The 9,298-nt window shown below is 35.2% G+C and overlaps 1 long non-coding RNA gene across 1 annotated transcript; it reads right to left on the bottom strand.

Moving 5' to 3' along the window:
• Positions 1 to 535: 535 nt before the first annotated feature.
• Positions 536 to 7,280, bottom strand: LOC126832496 (uncharacterized). Its single transcript, XR_007684736.2, has 4 exons — positions 7,224 to 7,280; positions 5,208 to 5,302; positions 4,228 to 4,330; positions 536 to 955 (listed from the first exon to the last, which is right to left on the bottom strand). It is a non-coding gene; the product is annotated as an uncharacterized LOC126832496 (long non-coding RNA).
• Positions 7,281 to 9,298: the final 2,018 nt, after the last annotated feature.

Below are 9,298 nucleotides of genomic sequence, written 5' to 3'. Positions count from 1 at the left end.
AAAGAGTTTTAAAATGTTTTACATGTTGCGATTTGAAATGAGAGAATATAACGAGCGAGATACAACAGAATAAGATTTTACTACCTGTTATCCCAGGAATTTTCTCATACACCTTTATAGAGAGAGGCATTATCACTCCAACCAAATTGAAATAAATTCGGGTTGAACGTCTTACTTTTCTGTACTGACTAGGCCAATAAATACCGGCATAAGCCATGCAGTACATGTATGTTATTAGGGGAAGTGCGTCTGGACGGCGGTGGTACGGCCTAATCTTATTTCGAATTCATTTGTCAAGGGTTCTTGTACTATCACGCCAGGAACTCTGTCCCGCATCACCGACAACGGCGAACCAGGCTTGAAATTCCCGCGGAACTTAGGCTACTATTGACAAAGAATTGACAAAACAATATTTTTTATGCAAAGCCCCCGAAATAAGTCATTGCAAAACGTAGTCGATGTCAGGTGCTGTAGTTATTGTACTTTCATTAAACATCAATACAAGCAAAACTAACGTTAAAATATAAACGCTTTAATGAACTGGTTTATTTTTAATAACCGGCGGCTCTGTGGATAACATTCACTATGTTTAATAACTGCAAAGTTTCAATGAGGGTACTCTCACCGTTATAAAGCAATAATAAAATCAAACACGTTACCGAAGGTTACATACAAATAGGTAACAATGACTAATTAACATGGAGAAGCCACTCAAAGAAACCATGATAGGAGTGTTTAATATTAGTCAGACCTAATGATGATAATAGTGGTTAAAACTCAAGAAAACTAATTCGTAGTAGCAATTGTTGATATTTCATTTTCGTGCGGTTTGGGGCAACTTGGTTTTGTACAGTTGATGCTTGAGTCGTTTTTCTGTACAAACTGAAAGCAGCACTTGTCTAATCTCTTTACCTCGCATTCTTCAATAGAAAATACACCAGCGTTGTATCCAACCCTGAAATAATACAAACAAAAACCGATTATCTAACAGCTAAACACATGGCACCTGCAAATAACAGCAGAGCAAAACATCCCTGTACAAAAGCAAAAAATAAATTTGTTACCTTTGTGAAATCCTAAAATTTTTGAGAGAATGGATAAGACTAGTGGTTACAGTAAACTGGGTCAAAAACTAATGACACCTTGCGTCGTCTACCCCCCCCCCCCCAAACACCCACCCACACACACCGCTAATGCAGACTCATATACAATACATACGAGGTTTTTTTAAAATTTCGTGAATTAACCAAGTGTATTAAATGATAAGTCAATCTACATTTACATGGATATAGAATTACTATTATAACAAATCAATGATAAATGTGTATTTTAATTATTAAAGATACACTAGTTAAGAGTTTAATAAAGAGTTGGTCATTCTTGCTCTAATAATTCAAAAATAGATGATAAAAAAAAGAGAAAATATTGAAAATTTCATTCAAATTACTTCATTCTCAGCCAAGTTATCATTGTATGTAGTTTTGACAGTGTGCGCAGTGGTAACAGGGTACTGGTATAATCGGGACTTTGCCTCGTTTTCCCATTTTTAAATTAAATTTTTAAATGGCGAACCGTTTTAATCTAGTTAAAATCTCGAGTATCCGATGCCATCGGGAGTCGTTTATGGTCTTGTTTTGTTAATAAATGTCTAATTAATGTTTTATATAACATTTCAGGCCTAAAGAAAGACCTGCGATAGGCAGATTTAGTTCTTGCATAATGTATGTTTAATAAGGCTTCAAATATGCCAATATATTAAACATACATTATGCAAGAGCTAAATCTGTCTATTGCCGGTCTTTCTTTAGGCCTGAAATGTTATCTAGATTATTATACATTAATTAACCTATCCAGACCATAATCAACTCTAGATGGCATCGCTAGCCTGCCATTTTTAGTGGATTATGAGCCGATTTACTGCATAATTTTCCTTCACGATTTAACGATTAAATGAATAATCGAGACTATGCTGTTTATCGTACTGACTTTAGTAATGGTGATCGAGGCTAGGCGGAAATTTCAGTTGCTTAGTTCTCGGTTCATAGTGGATCAATTTGAATGAAATTTTCAGCAAATTGCCTTTACATTATCTAGTTTTTAACTATTATAGTGAGAACTGCCAACTTGTTATCGAATCTCCCATAATATATCTTTAAACTGAGACGGACATGGGTTAATTAAAAGTTGGGACCAGGAAATGATATGATCATATTACAGTTATCGAAATAATCATTTTCGTCTTCCCTGCTTCCAGCTTTGAATTTACATATTTTATCCATACCTTTAGTTTAAATCACACAGTATTTTACAGATACATATCTTTCTCAGTCGTGATATATATATATATATATATTAATTAGAAAGTGCAGGGGGACTGCACCACACATAATTTACACAAACACAAATTTACAGACAAGATACAACACGCAGAAATCACAAACAAACGAACAATTCAAAATAGGTGAATGGATCCGGGGGCTAGCCGGAAATGTCCAGTGCGCTGTACAGTCCCGGGTCTGTAGTGAGGTCACTGAAATTTGAAAACAATCAGGAATGTAACTCAGAGAAATCATTGTGTAATGCCAGCATGCGTCATGATCTGCTATAATATGTTACAAGATCATAATTATAGAAACAGCTTTATGTAAGCATTTTTGTTAATTACTGCATCCTTCCTATTCACTTATGTTTTTAAAAATAATCAATATACTAATCTTCTCTTGAATAAAATACTGCTTAAACCATATACGCCGTTCTCGTATTGTTAACGCTAATTAACAAAGGGACATATAAGGTGTGTGGGGATAATATGCAATCAACACAAGCTAGGTCATTTCGGGACCGACATGCGCAGAGGGTCTTGTACAAAAGTTCGAGATGTGAACTAATGGGGGCATGGATAACAAAGTTCTTCAAAAGACTCGATAATGATTTCAAAACAGAAATGCTTAAAATGAAACTGATCTCGATTGCGCTGCAAAATATTGGTGACCGCAACACTAGGGCATCTTTTTAGTAAGTAATGGCCGAAAAATTGCCCCCTTGGGTTTGTAAATAAGCGGTTGCCATGCAAGGTACGCCCTAATATTGCAAGAAATCGGTAGGGCCCATCCTCTCATTGTCCCAATGCGTCACATCGAGTTTAACAGAAACATTTACGTAAAACCTCCCAAAAAAACTGTAGACGCTTTCCGACACTATCACGTTCAAAAGAGGTCTTGGAGTAATGTTTTTTTTGCAATTTCATAACGCTGAATATAGGTAATGTTCGATCACAAGTGAACTCAATGTTTCACACCAAATTTTGAAACTATAGTCTCTATCGCATTTTACAGTTTTTATATGCCCACATGTGGACGTATATTGTCATCGCTCCTATCCGTCCAGACGTCCGTCCTTCCGCATTTTATTTGTGGACACTCTACAGATCACAATTTTTATCCGATTTTATCTCAAAAAACTCGGTTCTTCCTTTCGCTACTGGCATGTATAGGAGCATAACTTAATGGATTATGGTCTCTGAACTTTACGAAAATCACGTGTTTAGCTTGTGGACACTCTGAGGTCAAATTTTCATCTGAATTTGATAAAACTTGAAATGCATGTTTATTGCGCATATCAGATCGTAACTTCTTGGATTACGACCCCTGATTGTACGAAAAATCGTAATTTTTAGTTTGTGGATTCTCTAGAGGTCACAATGTTTTTTATCCGATTTTAAAAACCGTTTAAATATATATGTATCACTATTCCACCATAATGAAGGGGAAAATCCAAACGAACTGCCCGACAAAATAGCCGCTCTTTGTACGCAAAGTGTGTAGAAGTATGTAATACGAAGGTCGTGGACCGTCTAGAGGTCACAATTTTTAACCGATTTTGATGAAACTTAAAATATATCTTTATATCCCAAAGACCTGGGGCCCTTTCGATATTTGCGCATTTCAGACCATAACTTTCTGGATTATGGCCCCTGATTATACGAAAAATTGCTTTTGTTTTTAGCTTGTACTCTATCCATCTCTTGCAAATGTGGGCGTATCTTGCCTGGCAACCACTGCTCGTACGTGACAACACAAGGAGTACCCCTTACGTAAAAGCGAACTATTGAAATCAGTAAACCACAATACCCCCCTCTCTATCTCTCTCTCTCTCTCTCTCTCGTGGGATCTTCAGGAAATAAAACGTGTGACCTGTCGAATGTCTTGAAACAAAGAATATACTAACCCACAGCAACTCAGCCCGTGTCCTGTGCACTCACAGTCGACGCAGTTGTGTCGATAGGATTCTCCTACTTGTACGTCGCCATGTGGCCCTTCGCAGTATGGAACTGAAAAAGAAACCAGAACAAACCTGACACCATGATTATAAGAATCACGAATCTTACAGAGACGGGATAATTCCAGGTTTGAAATTAAATTGAACGAAAAACTCGATACCCTATGGACCAGGGCCTATTTAGAGGAAATATTCTCGAAGCACGTCCCTCTGGCAACATTAATTCTACGATGGGTGGGGTGCATTTTAAAAAAAAAAAAAAAAAAAAGACATGGTCTCTAGCGCAAAACACAGAAACTGACAACCTACTGTGCATGAAATTCATAGTGATGGCCGATGCAACTGAATAATAATTTCTGCCCAAATTGAAACTTTCTGTGAGCCCATCTGTTTATTATTCAAAGCACGGTTTTCGCTCATAAGACCACGGTTTGCCCCAAGGCATGTTAAAATAGGGTCTGCTATGGACAAATTCGTAGAAATATATAATATATAAAACTTAGATGTCCACAAAAAAAGTATATTTGCAATTGGATTAGAGAAATAGTCGGAAGTTGGCGTGTAGTAAGAGTTCCGGTGAGATTCAGATTAAAATGAAATGAAATCGGGTTTAACGTTCTACTATTTTGCTCCGACTGGGCTAATGAAGACGGGCATACGCCATATAGTGTGCTATGAGGGAAATTTTGTCCCGACAGCGACACTACGGCCTACTCTTATATCGAATTCCAACTGTCAAGGGATCTTTTACGTGCACGCCAATGTGTACACGGGACCTCGGTTTTTCGTCCCATCCGAACGCTAGATAGTTGTCCTTGTCAGGCCCTTCGTCCTGCATCACTGATAAGGGGGAAACCACGCCGGAAAATCTGGCCGAACTGTCTCGGCAGATTAAAATGATAATAACGTGTAAAACTGATGATACTTACCAGGAAGAACAAGAGGTTTCACATAACAAAATGATTCAATCTGAGAAGTCACAGTTAACAACAAAAATACACCCATTGCAATACAAGTCTTCATCCTGTAATTAGAATTTAAATTAATATTTTAGGCAAATTTTAATTAAAGTTTTAGGCAAATTTTAATTAAAGTTTTAGGCAAATTTTAATTAAAGTTTTAGGCAAATTTTAATTAATATTTTAAGAAAATTTTAATTAATATTTTAATTAATATTTTAAGAAAATTTTAAGTAATATTTTAAGAAAATTTTAAGTAATATTATAAGAAAATTTTAAGTAATATTATAAGAAAATTTTAAGTAATATTTTAATTAATTTTAAGTAATATTTTAAGAAAATTTTAAGTAATATTTTAAGAAAATTTTAAGTAATATTTTGATTATTTTAAATTAATATTTTAAGAAAATTTTAATTAATATTCGTAATCTGATTTAAGGCTACCGGTCCTATGAGAACACAGTATCGACTGAGGTTCAGCCGTTAGTGGACGCATAGGGGCAGAACTGAAATGCCCAAAAATGCTAAAGGCGCTGAGCTTACAGTTTGGAAAGTAGGGGCGTCTGCCCTGAAGATTTGGAAAATTGGACTGCCGCAATTGCGTTTTCACGACTTAAGTAACTTGAAAGTTTTCTAATATCGCCTTATTGGTGTCGGCTTGCAACCGAATTTGTAAGAGAGGGACATAAATGAAATGCCCCCAAAAATTCTCATTTCGAGTCTCGGTCTGCGAGGAGGGTGGTCCGTGAGCGACAAAGGCTCAAAGTGCCACGCATGTAGGTAAATTTAATCGCACTAAATGCGTTTTTCTGATATTCTGTCCCATGAGTTGAGCAGCTTCTATGGTCCAATGGTTTTGCAACCGAAATCATTTCCGCAGATAAGAAAAGAACCACTTAAATTTGCCACATTACCTGACCTAACTAGAATGTAACCATCCTTTAAATTGACTGTTACATGGTCATTACTATATAGTAAAAATCTAGTTTATTTTCCTCGTTTTAAAGGCATGTTAGAAGATCGGAAAGAAAAACAAATTAACGGATGATTTTATGAAGTTTATAATATTTACTGATTCTTTCCGTCATGTTTAAATTTTTGTATCCTATTTCCTATAGGCTAGCAATTTAACACAATTTATTTACACCCCACCCCCATACATTTTGTTTGTTGTCTGTTTGTATTTAATTGTCATGTATATATTGTTTGTGTGTATGTAATTCTAATATTTGTATTTACTTGTCATGTATATATCGTTTGTATGCAATTATAATGTTTGTATATGTGTTATCTGATGAATCAGTAGCCTTAAAGAAATAAAGAATTGAATTGAAGTCTATACCAACCTTAATTCCAATCAACCAATCAAACTGTTGCAGCTACATTTAGAAATAATAATCGATGAGTGATAATATGTCGCACAAAAGCTGAATGGCCTTCTATTGATCCACTACTAAACGATAAGGGAAGAACTTCCCATTAAACCAATCCACGGCTAAAGATCGCAAGTTGGAAAGATTGCAAAATCATATTCTAAATATACAGAAATAAACTTCGGTTGCCCTAGGTCTTGTCTGCGATATCACTTATAGGCAGCGGACGTTAAAGAACCAAGGTACTACCACTACTGAGTCGCTTTAGACAAAAATGTTTTAATCTGAGTCAGTTCAGTGTATAAACGCGGTATTCGATTAAAAGAAAAGTAAATTTATTAGATTTCGGGCACTATATTATATACAAACTATTAATTTCGTTACGCTTTGCCAGTCTGCCGAAAAGTCAGATTGCCCGAGTGTTAGGACGCCTATGAGTGGACGGAGTCGAACAAACTTTTGTGCACTACAGTTGTCTTTTAGAATAAGGGTTGGATATGTTTTACCTCTAAAGTTTTGTACAGTGGATTAGTCAACTTCAAACACAATTTCTGAAGGGCCAAGATCTATATTATAATGCGTTAAGTATTAAAATAATGTAAAAAGTCTGTACCTGGTAGATATTTATCAGCAATAACACCCACTACAAATCTTAGAATGAAGTCTTTAATATTAAGGTGTCCCAACTTTTTATACCAGGAAATAATAAAGAAAAATGATTTATGTGCGGAACGGGTCCATGTCATCTGTTACTTTTGATATAATCTCATTATTTAAATTAAATAAAACGTTTGTTATTTCAAACGTTCAATGTAACTGTTGACATCGATGTGTGAAAATTAGACCATGTGTTACTAATTTTAACATATTTTAATTCTACCTGAGTTATTTTGTTTGACACACCAGTGACCGAATATGGATTGAAAGTTAATTTATGATCGGGGTTAACAGCTGTAAATAATATTGGTCAAATTATTGTTGTAATCAGTAAATTAAGTCTTCAATTAGAAATACGGTAAAATAGCTTTTAAAGGATATTGATTAACTTCTCCAATAATCACCAAAAATATAATAGATCACACCAAAAACCTCTTCATATCTGCTGACAATAATTATGCTGATTCTGTCCACAAATATTTGTGACCCGTGTTGGCACAATGAGTCGCAATTAGGAAATTTTCGGGCAAAAATTGACTGAGCTGTGTCCATTTGAATCTATCAAGTCAAAGATTTGGTACGTTCCAAAACAAAATCCCATAGCAACCATAGGCCAATTATTTGATGTTTTGTCGTTGAATATTTCTTTCCAGGGGTTTTCAGGGGAGCTAAAGACGAAAATCGTAGTAAAAATTTGACCCGACAATTCCGCCTTTTATATGCTATATTATCGTTTAATATTTAATATTTTTTCTTTAGGACTTCAAAGGTGGTGAAGACGAAAATCGTAGTAAATGCAACCTTTTCGTAACAAAACATCGATTACACATGCAGCATATTCACATACCGTAACGGTATCAAAATATGAGTCTCTAATAGAATGATAAAAAATTCAATTTCATTGGCAAGAAATGTTTACGTTCACTTTCGTGCATTTTGACGTTTTTGTAATTAAACAATGGCAGCCTGTTTTCCCACTCGAGAATCGCCGCGTTGGTCTTTTTCATTTTTTCGACCCATGGGGATAATATAACTTTAAACAATAATATACAATATCCATTCTTTACTTTGCATGCCGTATGAAGCGACAGTAAACGGAATTCAATTATCAATAAAAAGCTCTTCGAAAAGAAAATTATTGGCTATTTTGTTTATTTCCATTTAAGGCCTATAAATTATTTTCATAAAGACGAAACGTCCAAATAAAGATGTTTTATAATCTTTTATTGATGTTTTGATCTTTTGTGTCGATAGATAGTATATTTATAGTCTCATTTTTGTGAAAATCTCAATTTCGATCAAAATCAATATTTTCACTTATTTTGTTTGTAGCTCATAATTAGATTTTGCGCATTCCGACTCATTTTGCCAAAACGGGTCACATTTGTTTATGAAGCAATGGGGAAAATACTGGCAATAGTCATCGAAAGGCTCTTAATAACGTTTGCTTTTGTTCAAACAAGTGTGAAGTAAATTAAGGTTGGACACAATTATTATTCTTCGAAACAAATATTCGATTATTTCTATGGTATAAACGTGTGAACCTCTAGGTATGTAAAGATAATTTTTGTCAGGAAAACTAATTACCTTGGGTTCGTTCCACGTGTACACGGGTGAACCTCGGTTTTTATACCTATCCGAATAACTTGGCAATACTCTACTGATGAGCACTGAACGTGTCATCCTGTAAAGTGGGATTAAAAAGTCCCGAGATCCTTCTAGGCCAACGTCGGAATTCGAACCTTGAAAAGTCGAGAGGTATGTGCCCTTTACAGACAGGCGCGAATGGTAGTATTCCGGTTTATCGGCGCGAGATCTTTTTAACTAACCAAAAAATGAAATGAAATGGGGTTTAACATGCTACCTGTCGGCTATGTTTAACTTCCTTCATCGAGTCGCTTCGTTATAAATGGCGCTCGAAATTATTCTGGCAATTTAAAATTTTCATTTTGTCTTACATATTGGATATCAGAAGCCCATCTAGTCTTTTAACGGTAAGATAACAAAATCAATGTTGATTTAAATTGGAGA

Source organism: Patella vulgata, chromosome 1 (genome assembly GCF_932274485.2).
Source record: "Patella vulgata chromosome 1, xgPatVulg1.2, whole genome shotgun sequence".
Taxonomy (NCBI): domain Eukaryota; kingdom Metazoa; phylum Mollusca; class Gastropoda; family Patellidae; genus Patella; species Patella vulgata.
Note: the sequence above shows the minus strand (reverse complement) of the source record. Positions and strands in the feature narration are given on the sequence as shown.